This window comes from Athene noctua, chromosome Z, assembly GCF_965140245.1.
Source record: "Athene noctua chromosome Z, bAthNoc1.hap1.1, whole genome shotgun sequence".
Taxonomy (NCBI): domain Eukaryota; kingdom Metazoa; phylum Chordata; class Aves; order Strigiformes; family Strigidae; genus Athene; species Athene noctua.
Genome location: NC_134077.1, coordinates 76,775,609 through 76,801,732, shown reverse-complemented (window position 1 = coordinate 76,801,732; position 26,124 = coordinate 76,775,609). Strand labels below are relative to the sequence as shown.

At 38.8% G+C, this 26,124-nt stretch overlaps 1 protein-coding gene and 1 pseudogene across 1 annotated transcript in view; both read right to left on the bottom strand.

Moving 5' to 3' along the window:
* LOC141973809 (uncharacterized) overlaps nucleotides 1-25,336 on the bottom strand; it is a 43,980-nt pseudogene extending 18,644 nt beyond the window's left edge.
* LINGO2 (leucine rich repeat and Ig domain containing 2) overlaps nucleotides 1-26,124 on the bottom strand; it is a 542,951-nt gene that overhangs the window by 416,381 nt on the left and 100,446 nt on the right. The gene's annotated exons all lie outside the window — the stretch shown is intronic.

Sequence of the window (26,124 nt, the reverse complement as noted above, 5' to 3'; positions counted from 1 at the left end):
CTAATCATCATTAAGTTGCAGAAAAAATGCACATGAAGGACTAAGGCATAGTGCCCATCTTTTTCACAGGGTGCCACAAATCTCTTGGCTATTCAGTTTTTGTGAAAGCTTATTTCTTTACATATTTTTAATGTATTTGGCGGTCACAGGGAAAGATGAGAAAGGCGGGACAATGCCACCTTTTCTCTATTATCTTCAAGCCAAACTGCACATCACAAGTTTAGTAACCACCATGTTGAGCAGAAGCACTGAAAATTAAATGTTAAGCTTCTAAATCAGAAGCATGATCTTCCAAGATGCTGAGCTAGGGAACCCATTAATTGCAGAAGGAAAATGGTGAGTATCAAATTACTTCTGGAACTGAGGCCTTAAAAAAAAAGAAACAAGAAACGCAACAGCCATCCCCTCTAACAGAAAACAAAATAATTCTTTGTGTCTCTAGGCAATGTGACCTATACATGGTCCCATTTCAGAAGATTCAGTTCACTAGCTTCTTCCAGATATTTTTACATTATTACATTCTGGTTTTAGGTACGTATCTCTATGGCATTAATGTTTTTCACAAAAAAAATACACAACAGGACGTTTGAAGCAGACCCTGCAATCCACCTGCTGAGACTACTTGGCCCTCTGTGTGTGCGCATGTGCGCACACATGTGTGTGCACGGCCTGGTGCAGAAAGTCTGCTCAGAAACAGCTGTGCAGGAGCTCAACTTCCTCACCCTCAAACATTTCCAGGGCTTATGACACCCATAGAAAAAACTATTCGACACCAATGAGCTTCCAGTCAGCAGTACCATAAGCTGTATGACTGCAGATGCTTTGTCTGTACTAAGTGAAGATTCAAGCCAAGTTTTAACCAACAGCTGGTTTTACCAAAACATTATTCATAAGGGGTAAACAATCACTTAGTTGGCACTTTTTCCCAGTTACATTTAAACCATGTTGAAGGAAAGAGAACATGTTATACATACATTACATGTAGGTGCCTGTGCATACACCAGAAACCTTAGTAAGCAATGCAGTAAGAGTCCAAATTCTCCCTCCTTGCCCTCTGAACAGAAGGACTTCTTATTCAAACACTGGTGGCACATACACTGAATGCAGTATGAAGATGCTGTACTTAACTGGTGCACAGCACAGGAAAATGTGTTCATAAATTTCATCTCTTTGCCATACTATAGTATTCCATTTTCACTGCTAAATGGTAAAGCAAGATCGACATCATTTGTAGTGGTATCAATAGGAACTATACCCCAAGTGTTAAAAGATGCTCATAGTCACAAAAGGCTTATATGCTGCCCTTTAAAGACACCCTGGAAGAAAAAGACCCAATTTCTCAGAACTTGTGTGAAAAGTCTTAACCATTTTTAGACCCGTTTCATTATTCAGATGCAAATTATTGTATTTACAAACAAATGACTGCAGGTAAAACTCGTTATAGGAGATCAAGCTGCTTTAAATTCAGCTGCTGGTAGACTGAACAAGCCTTGTGCAACACTAATGTTACATACAAATAAATGCAAATATTTTTATCTATTCAACTGACATTTATCATTGATCTAGATATTCAGGAAAATTTTCTTGGTCTTCCCATAATTCAAAGTGAATTTTGTTTCCATTATGGTCCTTCAAGAAGATATGCACATGCTGCCCTTTTAAAAGGTTTATCTCTCAAAATCATCTCCAGAACGTTTCCTAGTAAGGAACACCTTTTTACCTTTTTTTTTTTTTTTTTAAGAACTGAAGCTAGGTACTAGCTCTCTAACTTCTTACACATAATTGCCATCTGGGATCTCCCTTGTCTCTCCACCAAGACTGGGGTAGGTATGCACTGATAGTTCCAGATGATTCACTAGCCTTTGCAATTCCAATTATATTAACTTTGGCAGATTTGTATTTGATGCATAATTCAATATAGAGTGTATAAAATAGCAGGCATGACTACTCATTTGAGTTGCATAAATATTTCCAGTGACATATCTCGTTATCAGCTACTTATAACTTGCACTTAACAGGCTGTCACACAAACTCTTGATCTAGGTCTGATGTTGACAACTGAAGCAAAATGAATTTGCTCATCTTGCATACGAATGTGTGCACATACACAGGCTCCACTGTCTCTGCACATTTGCATGACGATTGTCACTGCACAGACGTCCCTCCCTGGTAGGTATTTCCCCACTATTTCAGAGATATGGATAACAGCACATAATATTCAGTATGTCAGAAAAAACGAAGTCTGAGAAGGGCTGCAGGTTTACTGAGGGGAGCATCCTCAATGCACACAAGTAAAAAACCCCATCATGTAACCTGAGACATTGTCTGTGGAGCATATCACACAGAGGTCATCATCTAGCTACACAAACCGTAGTCCTACTGTTGAGGCTGCATGTGATACAGAGTTTGTTGATCTGGACACGATTTAGTATAATTTTTAACACTGGTAGACATGTTAAAGAGGTAGATCTTAAGAGAACACATATTTTGCCCAAAATAATTGTTTTGTGGTATTATTTTAGAGTTTAAGCTAGTGAATTCTTTCAGGAGCTGTCTTAATTGCTAAGAAAAACCTTGATGCTTGTGTGCTCAAACAGACAGAAAAATCTCTTCTAAATCAGAGATTACAAGAACAAATGACTGATTTTTTTTTTAAATTATTAACATAAACACAGTAGGTTTTCCCACTGCAATCCACATTAATGAATCAAATGCACCTACATTATATGGATTATGCCACCAGAGATAATATATTATCCCAGTAAATATAAAAACAAAAAGATAAGAAAGAAATATACACTTGCAATAGACTTTCACCACCATGATGAAAAGGGAAAAATAAAAAGGAAATAAGGATAATTTTTCAATTTTACAAAATTTATGTAGAAGGAAACAGCAAATGCTCTTATAAATAACTAGTAATCCACAGATGTAGCTGTGCAGAAATCCAATTTATACAAATTGCTTTTTAAAGACAGCCCTTTCACAGTGAAGAAGACTGCTTGTATACAGTAGGACAGCATAGGCCATTTCATGCACCTTCACAAATCAGAGTTGCTCATCTCATTACCAGTTGTCCTTTTCCTTCTCCCCCTTATCCTGTTCTGGCTTAAGGCTCCTAGCATTTAAACACTTTTTTCAGAGAATTCAGCATCTTTCCTAATTTTAAAGATTTCTTCATTTTCCTCTTTAGTTTACTTAATAAATACACACACAATAGTTCCTTCTGCTCTAAGCTACAATTCAGCACTTCAGCAGATAACGTTTTTTTCTCTTCTTCATGACAGTACAGTTTCTCATCAGGTTTAGCTTTAGGAACATCTAAAATTTGCCCCATACAATTACTCGATAAATCCACATGGTGAGAAGACACACACACACACAGAGTCACAGACACAGACACGCTCCCTTCCTCCCCCTCCCCTGCACATATGCAGATAATGCCTGATCCCCATTTCTTCCCTGTGGCCAGTGCCATCCTACTCTGCCAAGTGATTTTGCCCTTTACTGGGGCTATGTACTACACAGAGTGAATAATACAAACCCATATCCTTAAATAGACACCAAGAGCCTGATGGGACATGGTTTTTGTTTTGGTAGCTTGAACGGAGAAGTAGGAAGGAAAGATCTTTTAGGTGGCAGAATGCTGTTTTGCTACTTTCTAAAGGGAAAGGTGTTTTATATGTGTTCTTTATTCTTCAATTAGCTAATTTTTAGTTAATATTATAAAACAGTTCAAAATTACTTTAAGGGTCAAAATTGCATCTAAATATTTTGACTGACCTTTTTCAACTGCTGTTAGTACCCTAATTATCAATTTGTAAAAGAACTTACCCTCTGCTTTTTGTTTGTGTTTAATGTTTCAGCAATCCAGAGGATGTTTAAAGTTTGGAGAAAACATAACAGTTTTTTGCTATCCTGGTAGTATAAATCAAGACCTATTTTGTAAAACTCTGACTCACTAGATACGACACACAGGAAACATTATTTTTCTCTTCTTGATACTACATCTGCTTCCTAGTGACCTCATTAGAAACTTTGCTCACTCTGATGGGAGAATATAGTTACTCTACTGTGAAGGATTTTCTCACCCTCCACACCAGTACCCCAGATTTTTCATGAAAAACACAAGAACTTGAACTGAAAGTGGAGAGACTTTCAGTTCAAGTTCTTGTGTTGACCTCACACAAGAGAGGTCAACACAAGAACTTGCACACAAGACCTCAGTGGAGGGTGCACTCTGTCGGAGGCAAGCTGAGCAAGGAGAGGTGAGGAAAGGAAAGAGGGGAGACAATAACAACAGTTTCATAAGCTTGGAGTGAGAAATTACATGTTGGAAAAACTTTTAATAGAACATTGCTTTGTCACTTCTTTTACTTAGACATTATTATTCTGAGGATTCTTCTCACAGTATGCCAGAATGATGAAACAATGATAACTTAGAACAGGACAAAGCCTTGTCAGGTACCCCCTTCCAGCTAACTAGAACCAGCTTATTTAAGAGGAAATCCACAAAAACATAACAAACCTCACCAAAATCCGCTCATTCCCAAGGGTCCAAGTTGGACATTGCTCATACCACCTATAAACGCTGTTGTTGCGTTAGCTATTTTTACAGAGGACCGACCTCCTTCGCAGCCACTTATCTGTGCTTTACTCTGCCCACTTAGTCTCTTGGGAGGTGGAAGATATGCCAATGCAATGGCTGAGCAAGTGCTCACATATACACTTTGCCCACCACCCTCTCATTCAAACAGCTGTTGTTCACCAAGGCAGCAAGAAGCCCAATACCTTGATGTTCTAATGAACCAATTTCAGTGGCAGCACGAGAACAGGCATGCTGCTGTTAACTTCCTTCACAGGGAGAGCAAAGCACTCATTTGCAGTTTTGCTGTACTCTCATTCTTTTTTTTTCACCCAAAACATAACAATTATTGAAAAACTAGTCACAGAGTGTGCTCTGTACTATTCAGCAGTTGAAGAGGCCATCACACAGTCAAACCTACCTTCAGAAACCTCATATTCCAGTTCCTAAAGGCTGAGTTTACTGTTCTGAATGCTGCATGGCATGGGAATGACATCTATGACAGGACGCTACCTGAAGACCATCACTGCCTCTAATCACTATCGATTATATGCAGTCATTTTCAGACTTCCAACAAAACATATGCTGATGAATACAGAAGGATTTTACTCCTCCTCAACTTGCCAGTAATAAATGCGTTGCCGGAATTAATCATGTTCTTGTCAGGCAATGAAAACCCAGTAGCTGTCAAGCAAGGCCCCTGGAGTACCAGAAACCACGTGCCACCTGAGCATGCTTAGGCACCCAAAGCTATCTTTGGCATCTGGCATATGAGATGACACACAGAAAGCTGCCTGGAAATTTTCATGTTTCAAGTCAATGTCTGTTCCAACAAAATGTTTTTGGGATTCCTGAGCTGGAGTGCACCAGAAGCAGGGGGCACCAGGTGCTACAAAGGAGAGGACAGGAGCAGCACAGGTCCCCTGGGTTTGCTGCTCTGGAAGAAACCACTAACTGGGCACACTGGGTCTCCATGTCATGCACCAGCCACGTTCCAATGCAAGCTGAATTTCATTAACTCTGTCCCACTTTGAAAGTGACAAGAAATCAATAGCTATTTATATGTAAATGCTAAGTGCCTGGACGAAAAAATGGTAAAAATAACATAAGAAAACATAAGGTAATGTAGCATAACATAACATCATTACTTACATAATCCAACTTCTGTCTCTACTTGTACATAATGATGCTACAAGTCAGTACAAAGCAGCATAAAGCCAAAATATTTTTATCCATTTCTTCTAAACAGCACTCTCACAACAGCCTGTGCAAAATGCTACTCAAGACAGGAGAACTATACATACAATATAGTAACATTTTCATTTCCTAATGTTATTTGAACATATAGTTTTATCAAACACGCTATAATCTCACCAAGATTAAAATAAAATACTGAAGCTAGGTATGTCTCAGGTTGGCTTCTGTAATTTAATTTTCTATTCTCTTAATTACCTGACAATGTAACTAGAAGTTAGGTGCCATGACATTTTCTTAAAAGAAATCAAATTACATTTAACATTTGTTTATGGTAATTACAATATACTTTACTTTCCAAAGAAGTCACAATAATCACTGGTAAGGTTGGAACTACTTTATGCCCTTAGTCCAATAAAGTATTTGAAGCCTAAAATCAAATGTCAAAGCTGAATTTTTCTCCACAGTATGACAGTTTCTCAAGGGGATTATTAATGTTTAATCCTCTCTAGCAAAAGTGCTTCCCAATTTACTCTTTAATATGCAAAGTGACTTGTGATCCTGCTGATATTTCCATGAGAAAGTACACTGAACACTTCTGGCAGGTCTTCAGAAATGGTATCACTCAGCTAGGAAACTATAGCTGCTCAATGTCTCTGTAGGAAACAGTAGTTCAGCGTAGTTGTAAAATGTTCCTGCAAAATCATTTAGTCCTACTGCTACTTAAATAAAACAGAACTCCCATAATTAAGAATATCGAGGCTCAAGAGTATGCTCCATGCAGTTGCTGCTGTTCACTTACAATCTTGGGAAGTCATCTCGCAAACCCATACCACTAGGAATACTGTTGACTGCTGTGATGAAAATCAATTTCAATTTTCTTGTACTACTCTAGGGATTAATCCTTGTACCAGGTTATGTTCATAAAAAACAGAGGAGGCACCAGGGAAAGTGATCCATTTAAACAGAAACATGGAAGTTCATGCTCATTTGCTTCCTAAAAAATAAAGTGAGATTTAAAAAATCACATCTTGGGGAAGTATTAATGAAACATACCATCTGCATTATTTAAACTTTTATTTTAAACTATTTTGGAACACTCTTGCTATACTTTCCTGAGACATTTCAGTCTCTTCTTCCTCTATGTTAACAAATTATGTTTGGAAAATATAGAGGAGGAGGATAAGACCACCAGAGATTTTTTAAGATCCAAAGTTCTACAAGATGATATAGCCACAAGATAAGGATGTTACCTTGCAACACCAATTGATGAAGCTACTTTACTAGTAGTTTGGCAATTATTTGTGACAGCTGAAAAATGCTGATTGTCAGGTTTCCTTTTTTTTTTTTTTATTGGTGGCATCTGAGATGACAAAAGGTAACAGAGGACAGCCCAACACACAGATTTAGAGTCTTTTTCTGGAAGAATTTAAGGCTCAGGGAACACACATCTCTTAACATATGAGATACAGCATGAGTTTCTGTGCAACTTATCTCAACATGCAATACCAAATTCACATGACAGTAGGCCAAAGATAAAGTCTCTGTGTGTCAGCCTACTCTGAACTATTCCAGAGATGGAAGCAGCCCTAACAAAGTTCAGGGAAGAAGACTCTGAGGCTCTTCTAAGTCACAACAGCAGCTGGGATCTGGCCTGCAATTTTGAACATCTTCTTCTCTATCTAAGCCCACTTTATTCATAAAGGCTTACATTCGGAAAGAAGATCTGTGGTGTTTTTGCAGAAGGTACTAGGATTATCCATTTGCTGTAGACTCTAAAGATGTCAGAATGTTACCCAGACCATGAAGCCAATGACTTTTTCCTTACAGACTACAAGACTACAAGCGCCCTTGGGAAACTGTCTTGTGAGATGTGATATGAACATATGAACCCTGCCCAGTATATATATATATATATTCACCTTCATAAGAGGTACTCTTGGGATGCAGTTATGCAATACAGTATAACTGCCTGTCCTGGTTCAGCTAGGATAGGGTTAAGTTTCCCCAGCAGAGAGGGGGAAGGGATCTCCAGCCGGGTTATTCATACCATGTTGAGGTCAGGTCCAGGGGCGGGAAACTTTGATTTTTTTTTTTCTCTTTGGCTTTTTGGTGGCGGGACCCACGCGTCGGCTTTGTTCCCTGACCATTTGTGGTATTTCTCTGTATATCGTTTGTCTTGTTCACTGTTATTGCTGTTTATTGTTGTTATCATTGCCACTGTTGTTGTTCAGATTGTTTATCACACTGTTGTATTAAATTTCTCCTTATTTTAACCCGGGGTTTGTGCCTCACTGCCAGCCCGACCGGCTGAGGGTGGGGGAGGGGCAACAGCAACATGCTCTCCGGTCCCGGCAGGGGTTAAACCACAACACTGCCATGTATGACAAGTGGAAAGATACCACATACAAGTCTCAAAGATCTCTTGCTGCCATTCTAAAATAATGTTTTGCTAAATCCTTTATTCACATTAATAACAACCAGGTTTCTGATGCTGTTTCACGGTGTTGTCCAAGATGCAAAAGAAAAACAGGGCTATTTTTTCCACTTGTATCTCACTGCAAATAATGATGGCACTGCAGAGAAAATGCAATGCAAGCTGTGTGGAGAAGCAACAGCATCGCAGATGAAGTCCTGTATTCTTGACTCTCGCAAGCAAAACATCTTTACCTGATATAAATGGGAAGACTCAAACCTTCAGGGGTATTAAAATATTTTTGTGGACAGCTGAGGTGCCGAGATGATCTCAGGACACAGCTACCAGTCCTGACATATGAGCTGTGTTGCAGTTCTGGCTTACCTCAAAGGTACCTCCCACTGAGACAAATGATGCTAACTGATACCAGAGATACCACGGAGTATTGCCAGCAAAAAGTAGAACCTGCAGGCCAAAGGCAGTAACTGTCATACACCACCAGTCATTCACTACCACTTTTTGCAATGATCTTCCCCACATCTATCTTGTTAACCTTCAATGCTTTACCTCTTTACTACAGGTGACGTAACTGTGCTACAAAGTATTTCTATTACCACTTTTCCTTAGACTGCCAATGCATATTCTAACAACACAAAAATATTCATATAAAAGAACTCAGTTTCTTTCACTTCCCATTCTCCATTTTTAGGGAGTCAGTTATAAAGAAATAGTAGAGTTGTAACTAGATTGCTGAAGCAGAGTTAGAAATGAAAGACCGGCACCCCCCTCAAGTGTCTGTTGAAAGTTTTTTGAAGATTGTGAATTCAGACAGTTGCCTACTGATAGCAGACCTACATACTGATAGTAGGTTCTTATTAAATTTAAAGAAAAAATAATTAGCTTCACTGACCTTTGTGTGCTCAGTTTTTGTACCAGCAGTAAGTACAGAACATTTGGTGGCAGTTCAACCAAAGCCCGAGGTAGGCATTCTCAGGCTTGTACAGACTACAGTTATTTAAAATGGCATACAGGAGTCTTATGAGTACCATAAAGGTGATGTGAAATAACCTATAATTACTATGAGCTTATGGTCAGTGTGAGCATGAGAAGGATTATTCATTAGTGCTCCAATAAATGCAAACTGAGTGCTATGTTCATCAACTGGCAGTTGATTACACCTAATTAGAAAATCCACTAAACTGTATTGCCACTGATGAATGAGCACATTGAGAAGCATAAGTTTAGCTTCTGTGGTGCCTTTTGGCACTGTCTGCCTACACCCTCCTTCTTTTCCAATTCTTAGCCTAAATAATTGTCCATGACGTGACACCTAAACTAAGCACTTCTCTTTTTCAGAGCCTAAGGCTTCATTAAATTCTTTTGACAGACTACACAGCTACTGTAAACCATGAAGTATGTAAGATGCAGGCATGTGAAGTGTACACTTTTCACTGAGCAAGCTATTACCAAGATCGCTTACAGTTTTCCTTTGCTGACGTAGTAAAATATGTGGTTCAAGACAAAAAGAACATAACCCTCCTTTTACACCACCAGCTCAACAGTATTGTTCCCTGAGAAATAACACACCAGTATCACATCCTGCACCACTGCTCATTATTGAAGACATTTCTTCCCCTTTTGTGGGCTTTAAGACTCATTTCCCTCTTGCTTCCCTGTAACAGAAAAAACTTGAATGATCTGTAGCAGGTCATGATGGGATGAAAGAATTTGTTTTGGTTTTCTGTAAAGTATTATAGTTTTTAGTGATCTATCAGTCTGCGAATCACATATACTAGTATCATCCCTCTTTATTGTTTATGTCTGCCACCATACTGCAGTAGCAATTATAAACCTGTTCTTCTGGATTAAAAAAAAAACATATTAAGGTTTCACCTAACCATATGATGTATAAAATAATTCTACGGAATCACTATGTACAATTAATACACTTTCAAGCACAATGATTCGCAATGTGCACTGCTGTGAATATTAGTGTGAACGTCTTTCCGTTTTAACATATAAATTTAATTCAAAATATCCAGTTATCATGACAGAAAATGAGCTCCATGTAGGCTTGATATCACAAAACATTCAATTGTGCTAAATTCAACCTGCTTTTGCTGAAACCAGTGTGAATTTTACTTTATCTCATTCTATGTACAAGTGAAGAGAAAGAAAGGGGAAGGGAGGAGAAGGGAAAGAGTGAACTCAGTTGTGTGCAAACAGCTTTATTTCTGAGTATTAGAAATAGAAAGAATAGACAGGAAACCTTCTGTCACTGGGTATTTAAGGGTAATTTTTCCCATGTGTGCCAGGAAGATATAAGCACATAACATAGTAGCAAGACTTTGGTGCTACTGACTGCAAAGCTGAATTAGTAATTAGCAAGTTGTTTCTTTTATGGACTGTTCATCAGCATTTCTTGGTAAAACCCTTTTTTTTCTTGGTAGCTTTTTCTATCTAAAAGTCTTCTACAATGCTACACATTTCATTGAACCAAATTATTTTATAGGCTTGCAAGTTACTGGTGAAATTGGTTTTTGATATCTGAACATCAGCTGTCTCCTTTGCAGGTTTCAGAAATTATTCAAATGAAACTAATCCCTTCAGTAGTGATAATACGTACAGGACATGAATTCAGTTCAGACTTAACTGAGCTATCAGAGAGGCTTCAAGGAGTTTTGGTTCAGGTTGGTAACACTACTCTTCCTTCTATGGATTAGACTCTTTGGCAACATCCTTCTATAACCTGAAGAGCAGCTAATTCGGCTGAAGGAAAACAGCTTGGGTTTCTAGGTTGCATAATTCTTAAGGAATAAAATCATGAATCCTTACTTAACAAGGAACGAAAAGCAGAGGCATATTCAAAAAGGATGGACATGGTTCATTTTCAGATCAAGCCAAATGAAAACAGAAAATTCTGAGCTGAGTATTTTAAAATTTTCTATCCCGTGAATGTTGTTGTTATTTTCAACTCTGCAGTCATGATTGAAAACAAAAATTCTTAGTTACTCTCTTTTTTTTTTTTTCAGATACACATTCTGACATTTTGCCCAGCTGCAGTGTAAATTTTAATAATTAAAAAAAAAATATTTCACAGTAAAATACTAGTACAGGCTGAAAATACAATGTAAGAGATAAGTTACTGCATCGCAATGTAATCATAAAGATTGCTACTCTATATAATCAATGTGAATATAAGCAAGCTCGGTATTCAGCTTTGCAGGCTCTGGTGCTTTTTTTTTTTTTTTACAAGTGGTGATTAAAGAGTAGAAGAATTGCTTCTGTAGTTAAAAACTGAACATTTTTAAAGTACGATGACGAAGTTATATGAAACTCAGTCTCTTAATTAGATAATACATACATGACACTGTGTTTTTCAGGCAAACAGGAAAACCAAATAATAACATATCTAGAATGACTTTGAGACGTCACCTAGAATCAGGGTGCATTCTTTACCCTCTGTGAAAAAGGCCAGTCTGAGAACTGGTGATATGAGTACTCCACAGGCACAACTATGTTTTCTCCAGTTTGCATTAAATGATAACCAGAGTTTTGGTGAGAAGACAGAAAATAGCATTAATTGTTTATAAGGCACAGATATATACTTAACGAATCAAGTAGTGATTTTTTGGAATCTCTCATACACAATTACATTTCTGGTCTATGGATGCTTAAGCAAGTGACTATAAACTTTAACAACTGAAATGAAATATTTCTACCAAAAGCATTTTTCTTGCCAGCCTACACAAAAAATTTCTAAAATCAGCCCTCAGAAGTGCATGGTTAAAAACTCATTCATTTTCTAGAGAATATCCAATCCATTCTAACCTAACTTTTACCAAAACTATGAGCTGAAGACAGTGGGATTCGGAGCTAACGGAAATACAGACAACATGAAAACCATGATCGAAAGAAACAACTTGTCATTCAAACGGCAAGTTTAACTCTGCTGGGTTAGCTCACCAGTAAAAAGGTAAGCAGTGATAAATGACCCATGTTTTCTAAACAGAACTAGGCAACTGCAGTCTTCCAGACACATTTTTCTGCATGTTACCTTTTTTCTTCTGAGTCAGTGACCACAGAATAGAGAATCATAAGGAAGTAAATAACGTAAGTTGGGACTGTATGCCTGAACTCAAGTAACATATTTTCTTTACAACTGCCTGATGAAACAGGAACTCTGCAGTTGGAGACAGGCTGGTCTGGGTTCTTTATTCCTGCATGTCAGCAAGCAACTCCAGGAGTATATAGATCTATACAGATAGATTCATAAAGGACAGCAACCTTAGCAGTTTTTATTCCATTAGACTGGGACTCAGCTCTCTTGAGTCTAAAGGGATTGAGAAGAGTGCAGCAAGAAAGAAACCTCATTTCATTGTCTGGAGAAGAAGAGAGAATGATGAAACCAAATACATTCTGACAGAATGTTCTCTAACATTTATTTGCAGCCATCCTTTCACCAAAGGAAGTAAATATCACGCTGCTGGCCATGCTACTACTCTTAGGTTTCCCTACACTGTCCACCTAGTCCACTGACTTAAATTTCCAATTATTCAAAATTTTCCTAAGCAATGAAGTTGATTAGACCAAGTTGTCCTCGATATCTAGAGAAACTACTGTGCAGGCTAAAAAATACTTCAGCCATGTATGGGTCAAAATTTGTTTAAGGTCTATTATTTCTTTAATCTGAAAACTATGCAGCACTTTCTGGAACCTAAGTCATTCTTTTAAAACCTACAAGTCATCTGAGTTGCAAACAACTTAGCAAACAGTTAATTAAATACATGTGGTAGAAAATTGTGCTCTTATTAAAGACAACATACTGAGAATGGCTAAGCCTGAGTACTAGTAAATCAGTGATTCATCTATCATTGCCCTGAGAAGAACGGTAGTTCTTGACTAATTTGACAATAAACACCATATTAAATGAATTACTTATTAGAAGCAGAAAGCATTACAAAAATTACAACACAGTCTAGCTTGTGGATTTTTTTACTGAAGAAGTGACAGTTAAGAAATGGTCATCTGTTTCCAGGATCATGCACTTCCACTTGATGTGAAATGGATAGGGTGCTGAAATACAGTTCTAGTGTCCTGCTAAATCTGGCACATACATTTCACATTTTCTAGATATAGCAGCAGATTTACTAATATTTATGGGACTGAAATGCACATTTATTTCTTGTATTCACCTATATGTCAGGTACTCACCTGAGCAAGATCTTCCTTCTGTAACAGCTGCAACCTTTAACTTGGAAACCAACTTAAAATCTACAACTGACAGTTCCAAAAGAGTATGTTTCTCAGTTAAACCTCCTTTTAGGGGATATAGGGCGGTTTTATCTCAATTTCTTAAAAGTAATAGAATAAGTAACTTGCACAATGTCATAAAGAAGATCTGAATAAAGACGACTGTCTCTAACATTTCTGATGCATGCTTTTCTAACTATTTAAGAATTTTGTGATCTGTCACTTATTAGTCTCAGTTATGCATGTGTACAGTCAAATGTAAAAAACTGAACGATCACATAATGGAAGTCCACATCTTTTACAATATTAATAGTCTATTTTCTAGCAAGAACTAATGACATAGATACATGATCATGATGGTAGCCACTCTGGATGCTTCTGGTGGTTTTAATCCATGCTCCATAATATACAAGGGACTGGACAAAATTAAGTGAAAACACCTGAGATACAGAAAATGAAACATGAACTAGCATGAAGAGTCTCATCAATAGACTCTAGAAGCTCAGCTGCTTGGGACATTTATATTCAACTTGAATAGTGTGGGCGGGGAGAAGGTGGAGAGTGGCAGTGCCCTGCAAAGGACAAATAATGCTAGCAAACAGAGCTAAGAAGTCTTCACAAGGCTCAAGTCAGTACTAGGAAAAATCTGTCACAAAAACTAAGACCCACGTTTATATCAGTCTTCACAAGGCTCAAGTCAGTACTAGGAAAAATCTGTCACAAAAACTAAGACCCACGTTTATATCAGCTACGTACAGAATAGAGTCTCAACTCATGCTCTTGTGACTAATTTTGAATGTAGAGAGTTGTACTGCAGACAGTAGAAGGAGTTCCACATATGAAAAGTATCCGCTCTTAGTAAGCACTCATATCTGAGTATGACTTGACCACACATCAATATCAGACTTTAAACTGACATTACATTAATGAGTCAACAATACCATTAAATACAAGGGTGAAAAGAAGAATGCCTAAATCTTCCTTGCATGAAATTTCTGTATTCTTGTTAGTGTAATGTAAGTATTATGCATTTAGCATCCTTATCACTTTGCGAAAACATTAAGGAAAGTAATTTCTAGGAGGGCTGAGGTGAATTTCTTAAGTGTGACATATCACCATTGGGCATCAACACATAAATAAATATAGTCCATGCATTTGGAGCATGTTTGAATGCATACAAGTAATATAGATCAAGAAAGCACAGATGACATGAGATTTGTAGAGGCACAAGGACATTTCTCCCATTGTGATGTAACAACTAGACCAAGAGATTCTTCAGCTGAAAGTTAAACTTGACATTGTTCTGCACATAACTTATGTAACATCAAGAACAATTTAATCTATGAGCTTGAGACCCCGCTATCTACATTTCTAATAGCCCGACATATAAAAAATATTCTTATAAGGAGACTGGAAGCCTTTGCTTTAATAACAGGAATTCTTAGTCATTTTAAAAGGTAAAAAATATAGAAGTACAGTATCCTAGGGACATATGATTGTGCTTTTCAGCCTTTACAAGTATTTGTGTTGACCTATAAAACTGAAGTATAATGTAACACATTTTTCACAATATTTCAGCACCTTTTGTTTAATATATCTGGTTTTCCATAAGGCAGCAGTTTCCTCTCTTTCCAATTTTCAGTGTGATGTAGATGAGAAGGTTTTCTATGGAGTATGAAATGGAACAGAAGTGGGAATTTATAGATAGATAACAAAAGTTGGATTATCAAATCACTTCAATCAGTTTTCAATTTATCAAAATCTATTAGCAGCAATTTAAAAGAAAAACAAATTCACATTATTTCTTGATGCTCATGACTAAGTATCTTTTGATCTAAAATCCTAGCAAAGAGAGACTTTAATATATTTAGCAGCAAAACTGTATTTTCATATGTTAGAACATGTTTTATACTCACATAAGACTTTCTAATCAGCAATTACTGTAAAGCTTTATATACATACATATATATAGGTACTCGGGCTCACTCGTAACAAGCTGTGCAATGACACACCTGGGTTAGAGGGACAGGGAGCTACTAGCGATCCTCACTCTGTTGCTCTGAGACTTGCTGGGTAGACTGGAGCACACCTGAAGTCTTACGGAGATGAGCCAGGGGCTCCTGACGTAGTAAGAACCAACAGGGGAATATCAGTGAAATACCTCAAAGGAATTAAGGTGTGTTTCTCCAAAAAGGTGACACAGCTGAAGTTGAAGTGCCTCTACACCGATGCAGCAGCATGGGCAACCAACAGGAAGAGATGGAAGTCACCACACTGCTAGAAAGCTATGACCTAGTTGCCATTACTGAAACCTGGTGGAACAAATCCCATGACTGCAATGTGGCTATCTATGGCTACAGGCTGTTTGGAAGGGACAAGTGAGGAAGAGTGGAGGGGTTGCCCACCATGTCAAGAAATTGATATATGGTGAAAAGCTGTCTGAAAAATAGCCATGAAAGCTGAAAGCTTATGGGTAAGAATGAGGAATGGGGCAATAAAGGAAACTTCGTAGCTGTTTACTACAAAGGGAACCTGTTTACAACAGGCTGCCTGATCAAGGGGAGCCTATTAATGAAGCCTTTTTACTCCAGCTACAGGAGGCATTGTGCTCGCAGGCTCTCATCCTGCTGGGCGACTTCAACCACCCCAACATCTGCTGGAAAATCGCACTGTATGTTAAGGAGAAACCTGAATGTATAGAAGTCAACTACGATGATTGTGGAAGCCCTATCAAATACCCCTGGGTCAAGATCAGAGGAGTGATCTCCAGGAGGGATCTTACAATTGACATCTGCTACCAACCTTAAAACCAAGACAATAAGGCCAATGAAGCAATATTTGAGTCACTTAAGTAAGTTTCAGGTCAACAGAACAACAGAACCTGTTCTTAGGGGTGACTACCCAAATGCTTGTTGGAAGAACAATACATCAGCTCACATGTCATCCATCAAATTCCTTCAATGTGTAGAGGACTGCTTCCTCACACAAATGTTAGACGTGACAACCAGAAATGATGCACCGCTGGACTTGCTACTCACAAACCAAGAAAACCTGTTCTGTAGTATCTCAGTTAGTGATGGCCTTGGCTGCAGTGATCACAATATTGTGGAGTTTGGGATCCTGTTGAGCATGCTGAAGGTTAGTATTAGGACAAATGTTTCAGATTTTAGAAGAGCAAACTTCAGCCTGCTCAGAGCTTAGTTGGGAGGGGTTCTGTGGGAAGCTTCCATGGAGGATAAAGGAGCTAGTAAATGCTGGGAGTTTTTCAAGAATGCTCCCCTGGAAGCACAAAAACAGTTCACACCCTTTAAAGGCAAGGGAAGCAGGGGGAGAAAGAGGCCCCCTTGGCTTAACTGCAAGCTTATGAGTCTGCTTAAAACCAAAAGAGAATCGTACCAGAGATGAAAAAGTGGATGAATACATGTTGAGAACTACAAGAGCACTACCAGAGAGTGCAGAGTTAGAATAGCAAAAACCCAGCTTCAATTGAAATTGGCCAGAGATGTCAAAACCTACAAGAAAGGGTTCTTCAGGTACATAAACATCAAGTAAAAACAGAATTAAAATACTGGCCTGCTGTGAAACAGGAGAGGTGAATTAGTCACTAACAACGCTGAAAAGGCAGAGGTTCTCAAAACTTGCTTCTTCTCTGTCTTTACAAGCACCATTGGGTTCCAGGCCTTGGGAACAAAAACCCAGGCTGATGCAAACACAGACCACCTTCAGTGAAGGAAGAGTTGGTATGTGAACTATTACAGGAGCTTGACCCCTGCAAATTGATGGGCCCTGATGTTATCTGAATGCCCAAGTGTGCAAGCCCATTCCCCTTAATTGAGAAGTTGGGGACATTGGGTGATATCCCAGGACACTAGAAGATGGCTAATGTCACCTCCATCTACAACAAGGGCTTAAAGGAGGATCCAGGAAATAATAGGCCCATCAGTCTTACTTCAGTCCCTGGGAAAGTTATGGAATGAATCTTCATGGGGGCTATCAAAAGTCTAATGAAGCACATGACTGGGAAAATCTGGCACAGAACCACCAAGGGCAAATCGTGCTTGACAAACCTAATCACTTTCTACAACTAAGTAGCCTGCTTGGTTGATGTGGGGCAAGCATTGGACACTATCTATTTGAATTTCTCCAAGGCTTCTGATTCAGTTCAAACTGGCAACCTGTCACATATGGAGTCCCCCAGGGATCAATACTGGGTCCAACTCTGTTTAATATCTTCATAAGTGATCTGGATGATGGGATCAAGTTTGCTGATGATACCAAACTAGGTGGGGAAGCGGACACTTTGGAAGGGAGAGCCACTCTGCAGGAAGACCTGGATAGGCTGCAAGAGTGGGCTAACAAGAACCTTATGAAGTTCAACAGGGCCACGTGTAAGGTCTTGCATCTGTGTAAACATAATCCCAAAGTGCCGCACAAACTGGGATCTACCTGGTTAGGAAGCAACTCTATGTAAAGGGATGTGGGGGTCCTGGTGAACAACAAGCTCAACATGAGTAACAGTGTGCTGCAGTGGCAAAGAAAGCCGAAAGGATGATGGGTTACATCAACAAGGGCATCAGCAGCAGAGAAAACGATTTCATTATCCCACTCTACTCAGCACTTGTCAGGCCACACCTGGAATATTGTGTTCAGTTTTTGTCCCTGCTATACAAAAAAGATGCAGACAGGATGGAGAGGGTCTGGAGGGCCACAAAGATGATCAAAGGACTGGCAAGTCTGACATATGAGGAAAGGCTGAGAGAACCAGGTTTGTTCAGTCCTGAGAAGGCTTAGGGGAGACCTCATCACCATGTACTAGTATTTAAAAGGTGGCTACGAAGAAGATGGAGACTCCCTCTTCACAAGGAGTCACATGGAGAAGATGAGGGGTGATGGGTACAAGTTACTCCTGGGGAGACTGGCATTGGACACAACTGGAAAATTTTTCAGAATGAGACCAATCTGTCACTGAAATAATCTCCCAGGGAACTGGTGGATTCCTCAACCCTGGACACTTTTTAAGACTCAGCTGGACAGGGTGCAATGTAATCTTGTCTTTTGCCAAGAAATGTTGGACTAGATGATCCTTGAGGTCCCTTCTAACCTGGTATTCTATGATTCTGTGATTCTAAACTGGAGAGATATGGATTTGATGGACAGACTTTTGGGTGGATAAAGAACTGGACGGATGGTCACATCCACAGTGCAGTGGTCAACAGCTCAATGTCTAGATGGAGACCAGTGACTAGTGGTGCCCCTCAGGGGTCCATACTGGGACCAGCAGTGTTTAACATCTTTATCAATGACATAGACAGTGGGATCGAGTGCATCCCCAGCAAGTTTGCAGATGACACCAAGATGAGTGGTGCGGTTGACATGCCTGAGGGACAGGGTGCCATCCAGAGGGACCTGGACAAAAGAAGTGGGTCCATGTGAATCTCATGCCATTCAACAAGGACAAATGCAAGGTTTTGCACCTGGGTCAAGGCAACCCTCAGTACCAGTACAGGCTGGGAAATGGTGAGGGACTCATGTGAATTAGGACTGTCTCAAAGCTTGCTTGTGTCTGTGCAGACCTCCAAGAGAAGCTGCTGCAGCCTGTGAATTGGTCTGGAGGATGCTGCCCAGAGAAGTGGGAGTGTAGTGAAGGATGCACTCTCCACTTCTTGGTGGTTGCATTGTCTGGACTTTTTAGATAAGTCTCAAAGGGACAGAGGTGTGCTGAGCTAGCCCCATCCTGTAGCTATTTGTGTCTCCATTGTGTAGGCCAGTCTCCATGCATGCATTGCTAATGAACTGACAAAGGCAAATGTCCCTTGAAGCCGGATGCAACAAAACCTGTTGGACCAGAGGAAAAAAAACAAACCAAAAACTAAAGGCGAGCAGATATGCTGATCAGTGGGTATGATGAACTTAAAAAGGCAGCAGAAAATCTTGTTCAGTGTGCATCTACCATCAAAGCCAGATCTGTGCGCACACATCACCGAAGAACTGAAGACTGAGGACCAATGGGACGCCGCTGGATCCATGGTGGTGACTATTCTTGCAGCCCTGTCCTGCATCCTTGCTTTATTTCTGCCTTTTCCTTCCATTCTGTCCTATCTCTACCCCTCTTCACTTTAATAATAAAAACCTATTTTGGGTATACGGCCTTTGACCTCGTTTGTGTCTTAATCTCTCTCTTGGGATCGTATCGAAACCTCCCCCGACATTGGATCAGGACAGGGATGAAGGGATTAGAGCAGTCCTACAGAGAAGGACCTGTGGGTACTCATGGATGAAAAGCTGTACATGAGCTGGCAATGTGCGCTTGTAGCCCAGACAGCCAATCATATCCTGGGCTGCATCAAAAGAAATACACCCAGCAGGTTCACAGCCAGAGGTGACTATGACCCTGCCCCTCTGCTCTGCTCTGATAAGACCACACCTGGAGTACTGTGTCCAGCTCTGGAGTCCTCACCACAAGACATGGTCCTGTTGGAGCTAGCCCAGAGGAGGGCCACAAAAATCACCAGAGGGATGGAACAACTCTTCTGTGAGAAAAGGCTGAGAGAGTTGGAGTTGTTCAGTCTGGAAAAGAGAAGGCTCTGGGGAGACCTTAATGTGGCCTTCTAATACTTACAGGGTGCCTACAGGAAAGATCAGGACAGACTTTTTCGTAGGGCTTGTAGTGATACAACAAGAAGTAATGCTTTTAAACTGAAAGATGGTAGATTCAGACTAGCTTCAAGGAAGACATTTTTTACGATGAGGGTGATGAGACACTGGAACAGGTTGCCCACAGATGTGGTAGATGCCCCCTCCCGGGAAACATTCAAGGTCAGGTTGGACAGGGCTTTGGCAACCTGATCTAGTTGAAAATGTCTCTGTTCATTGCAGGGGCGTTGGACTACATGATATTTAAAGGTCCCTTCCAAACCAAACCATTCCCTGATTCTATGATATATAACAAATATTAAAACACTACTGAAAAAGTTCAGTGTTTATATATATTTTCTACTTGTACTTTAAATTGTGATGCAGAAGTGACAAATATTTTAAAAATTCTCTAGCTAAAATGTATTTATTTCTAAACACACTTATTAGCAAGGGAGTGTAAATCCAGTAAATCCTAATTAGCTAGAATGAAGGCACCTGTTAGATTCTTTGGCAGATGGTTTAGACAGCAGGGCAACCAAAGACTAAATATTTTGGTAATAACTTTCAGTCAAATACAAATGTCCATGAGCTAAAACCTTGCACTTCAGACTCTCAAATTGCTTACCAAATCATGAGCATGCAGTTATAGATACTCATCCTTAGCTCTCATTTAATTTACAAGAGCCTAGATTGTCAGTGAAAAAGCATAAGCACAACTTTCCTTCCAGGATTTGAATCAGAGTTCTCAGATATCTATCTACAGGTTTTGCTTGACTCCAGTTTACAGTTCCACAAATGGATCTGGCAATAATACCACACCACAGATGGAGAGAAATGGAGAAAAAAAGAATAATCAGCAAGCTGTAGCAGTAACTACTGAGAAGAAGAAAGAACATTCTCAAAAGATTTTGAGAAGAAAGCAGTCAAGGAAGACTGATTGAGAAGATGTCCTGCAAACTGGCTGTGTAGAGGTTACTTGAGGTATGAGACAACAGTAGCTTCCATTGATGGGACAGGCTAAAATCTTAATTTGAGCAGGAATGTAGGGAAATTTCAAGAAGTCTGAGTACAATTTCAACCAGACACAATGCTTGGAGAAGGAGGCAATATCTACATATGGGAAGTGCAGAAGAACAAGTACAGACCAGCTAAATCGTGGCAGAAAATATGCAGTTAAAGAGATGGGAAGGACCAAAGAGAGACTATGGAAACCTTGAGGACAGAGCAGGCAACATGGCCAAAGAAGAGGAGATAAAGGCACTATGGCTGGTATGAAGATGAAAAGTGCTGTCGCGTCACTTCAACTTGGAAGAAGTTCATTAAGTTCTTGTTTCTAAGTTCCTGTGTGAGACATGGCATTGCAAATTCATGTGGGTGAGACAGCTTGGTTAAAATAGCTCTGAGAGATACTAAGCAGCAGTTGTTGGCCTAAATTTCTAGAAGAGGTAGGACGATAGTGCTGTTCAGTCACTGAGGGCATGAATGAAGAAAATCTGCCTGGTAACAATGATACTCTTGAAGGCTACTCATAAGGATTAAGTGCAATGCTGAAACAGGTGAGAGGGGTGAACACAGAGATAAAGGCAAACAACAAGAACCACAGAGAGTATTTATGACTAAATCAATAGAGAAAAGGGAAGGGAGAAGCAGAAATTTTGGGATTGATAAATCACAGGAGTGACTATTGAGGGAAGTGGAAAGAAATAAAATTATGAGAAAGGAAACAAGGCAAAGTAGAACTCAGACAAAAGGATTACTTAGGATTGCATATTAAGAAAAGTGAAAGTGGGGCTTTACTAAAATAAGTAAGACAGGAAGCCAGTCTGCAGTCTCTTGTAGGTTTGCCAGGAAGAAGAGAGTAGTCAGACAATGGTATTCAAAACAGTATTCAGAAAACAGAGTGGTAGGAAAGAAAGACAGAAACCTACTGTCCAGTCCATTTGCAGATAATCAGACAACCTGAATGGCTGTAAATCATTACAGCAGCATTAGTGTTAATGGAACTCCCCTTTGTGTCACTTAATGAATGGAGCAGGGTCTCCAGAATGCTGGTCCAGCTGGCTAGCAAGAAGGCATCCTAACTGACAACTTTTACAAATACAAGGCAAAAAATCTGGAGGAATGGTTAAAGATGCAAAAAACTATACTCTAGAAAATGGTTTTCTTGAAGGATTGAAAGTGATACTCCAGCTCTAAATTAAGTTTGGATCGATTTTTATCCATCACCATTAAGGACTATATGCAGTTATTTAAGTACATATGGGATGGAAAAAATTCTGTTTACTTACACTCGATCTCCACTAAGATGACTTATTCCTCCATAAGATTAGCTCAGACAATACAATGCTTGTACTTTAGAGTTAAACACTACTGATGGAGTGGAGCCTGAGAATGGACATGTCACCCTGGTAACAAAAACATTAACTAAGACACCAAAAAGATAACTGGTTTAAGAATTGAGGAGGATAAATATGTCAAGAGCAAACAAGACCATAAAACTAAAACCCATCTGCTTGAAAAGTTATTTTGAGATGGTTTGCTGAAACTAGGCCTAGTTGTCCACTGTGCATAGATAGAGTGATGAACAAATATTTTAACTGTAATCATAATTTTGAACAGATACACAACTCAAAAGACAGTTATATCCAGAAACTTTGCAGTGTCACTCTGAAGAAAATAATCTTCTCTTTCTTCTGTGCTAAATAGGTAGAGGGCAAATCCTAGGTGAAATAAGAACTCTAGGGCTTTGATATGCATCTCAGAGCATATTAAGACAGCTCTCAGGAGCTGGCTTAAATGACATGCTGAGAGACTGATTTTGGGACTAGCAACCTGGAAGCCCTGTTTATGCTTTCCACTTTTAAAATCAAATATTGCAAATCAAGAATTGCAATGGACATAATGCAGGCATAGTACAAAATGTCCCAGTAAATTTCCTGAAAAATATTATTTTTAATTGCACATTAAATGCCTGTAGAAAAAGGAAGCTGAATGGAACATTCTCACTTTAATACAGAGGAAAGAAATTCATACTAATATCACTTATTCAAAATTATATGATGCACAAAGTACTCCTTTTGAAATTTCAAACAGCTCTATAAAAATCCTCCTTACATCCATAAATATTTCTTTGCCATTACAAAGAATTACCTGCATGTTAAGTATTTCTTAAATGAACAGAACTAATTCGGCATAAAACAATTTTAAAGACAGTTTCTCAGATATTCTGCTTTGCATGATAAGTCTATTTCAAAAGTATCAATTTATTTCCACTTTTCTGTACAGTATTTCTACACAATCTATGGGGGGAAAAAAAAAAACCAACAAACAAACCATGCTGGTAGTTTAAAAAATGTCAATTTAATGCAATTTACTGTAAACTATGATAATCTTTTATTGGATTTTTCATATGCAAAAATGAAACAGAAAATTGGAAATGCACACTTTTTTCCTTTCTCCACATTTTAAAGATATGGTATTATTACTGTAACTGAGTATCCCGTTATGAAAAATATACTGCATTTACACAGGAATACACAGTTACAAAGGAATGATGCTAATAATTCACTTATGAAATAATATATGGTATGGAACAAAATTTTAATTACTAATAATAAACCAAAAATATGCATACTAAGCTACAGAAATGAAAAATACTGCAAGATGACTTCTCAGTGTGCTTCCTGGCAGTCACATCAAAACTGTCTATCACAGAGGTGACTGTAAGGTACTTTCCATTATAATTTCACCTTTCCATTTACTCATATAACTTCCCAGGGGGAAACTTCTCTACTTACTGTTGAACATATATTTTTGGCACCCTCCCTTCAAATAAAGGATGGATTAAATCCTTCTTATAAGCGAGAATATTCTTAACATTCAATGCATTTCAATAAATCTTGATTTGTCACCAAACAATGTTGATGGGTAGTTCTACAGGAGAAAAAATTACATTTCTCCCTCTTTTCCTCACAATCGCATCAGAATAGATGACAGAGATGCACAGGCACACCATCACCAGTGAGGCTATGGTGCTGCAGGATAAGGAAGGTGCTGACATCCTCCCCATCTCCCCAAACACCAGTGCAGCCCCCCCTGATCCCACAGAGCCTTTGAGGATGGTGGTGTCAAATGACTGTGTTTGCACCCATCACTGTAAAATGAAAACTTTTTAAATCTTCCAGGTGAAACTAAACACATCCTTGCTGCCTTTCACTTGTCAAACTTGGTATGGCTTTCAGTCAGCCCTGCCATACAGATTTAACCCAGAGTTCTCTGTTGACTCTTGGTCACCTCCTCTCCACCACAACTTCACCCGAGTGTCAACAATCACTCTGAAGCTTTGTTTCAAACAAACAAATAATAAGCTTAAAACTGTGTTCTAATTGGACAATGTTCTGATAGATCTATGGTTTGGTGGAAATTTCTGGAATTTTCCTATGCAGAGAAACCTGAACAAAACAACTATACCGGCTCAAACCTCTTATCCATAAAACTGTCATATATAAATTTACCTTATATCTTAAAATATATTTGCCGGAGTTTCTCAGTCATTTTCCATGTCATACCCCTGAGAAAATGGAGAGAACTGAGCGGAAAGCATGGCATGGGTTTGCTCAGAATTAAAGTATTTATTAAAATTTATTTTTCGTTAAAAACAATTGACCATTAAAGGAACATTCTGAGAAAAATTGTTGATATTTGTGGTTCACCACAATGGAGAATATGATCAAACTCAAAGGAGTAAATTATACTTTAACTCCAGAGGTGTTTACTTCATAGATTCAGCAGGCTTGTACAATTATTTGCATGACAGTAAATTGTTTGTATTACAGTAAATTAAATGTGTATCTTTCAAACATGGCTAAGAGGCAACAATCTGAGACTCAAAAACGGCTCAAACCACTTAATCTAAATCCTCATACTACAGTTTTTAAGCTTCTTATGTGGAGGAAAGGCTGAAAGGCCAGCTTGAACTACGTAAAAAAACCCATAAAGAAACAAACAAAAAACTCCCCACAAAAACCTATCTTCCAAACCCTACATCTTAAAAACAAATCAAAACACTAATGAGCAGGCATGAACATGGACACAGCCTGGAGCACTGAAGAAATAACTGGAGGTGGGTGGGTGTTTTTACCCCATTGCCTCACCTTCTTTCTGTCCTGTGCTGCTGCTGCTGCCCACAGCAGCTCCCAGTTCATCTTGCTATTGAAGGCAGCAATACTGGGACTGAGATGGGGATCTCTCATTTTTGATGTTGATTTTGCTTTCTTCTTGTGTCCTCTGAAGTCACATACTTGTTAACTCAGAAATACACCTCTTCTCTTGAAAACTCTGTGTTTGTGAGCACATGCACATGCCACATTAGTTTTTGAGAAATTAATTAATTAATTGGTTTGGCCTGTCATGTGTTATACAGGGCTAGGAAGAATTTGCCTCCTAAACAAAACACAAGCTATTCAAAGTATTAAGTGAAATCACAGCACTGTGTTCAGTAATCTGAATTACGCTGATCAATATTAATAAATATATATGTCTGTATATTTATTGGCCAAGGAAAATACTAAAGGTAGGAAAATAGAGAGAAAAATATTTGAATACACCTCTTCTTCCCCTTAATTTATATTACACACTTGGTGGCTCCAGTTTATGTTTTCCCATGAATAAAATTTCAAAATCAATATTAAGATACTCATAATATTAATTTTGTCCCCTGAATATGATGAAAATGAATGCACTGTAAGTAACCATCACATTCTCTCCTGAGGGCAAGGAATCACTCAGAGAAGGAAAACACACACAAAAAAAAAAAAAAAAAACAAACAAAAAAACCCTCAATTTTTTCATTTCCTTATTTACTGATACCCTGCAATGTTTAAAGCTGTTTAAACCTGTGACACCCAGGAGATCAGAGTAATGACACTGAAAAAGGAGAGGGTGTTTTTTTTTCTTAGAATGGCACAAACTGTGAAAGTTTGTTTGCAAGCACAGCAGGAAAAAGTGATAGTCAAAAATTGACCCTGACTGTCAAGGACAA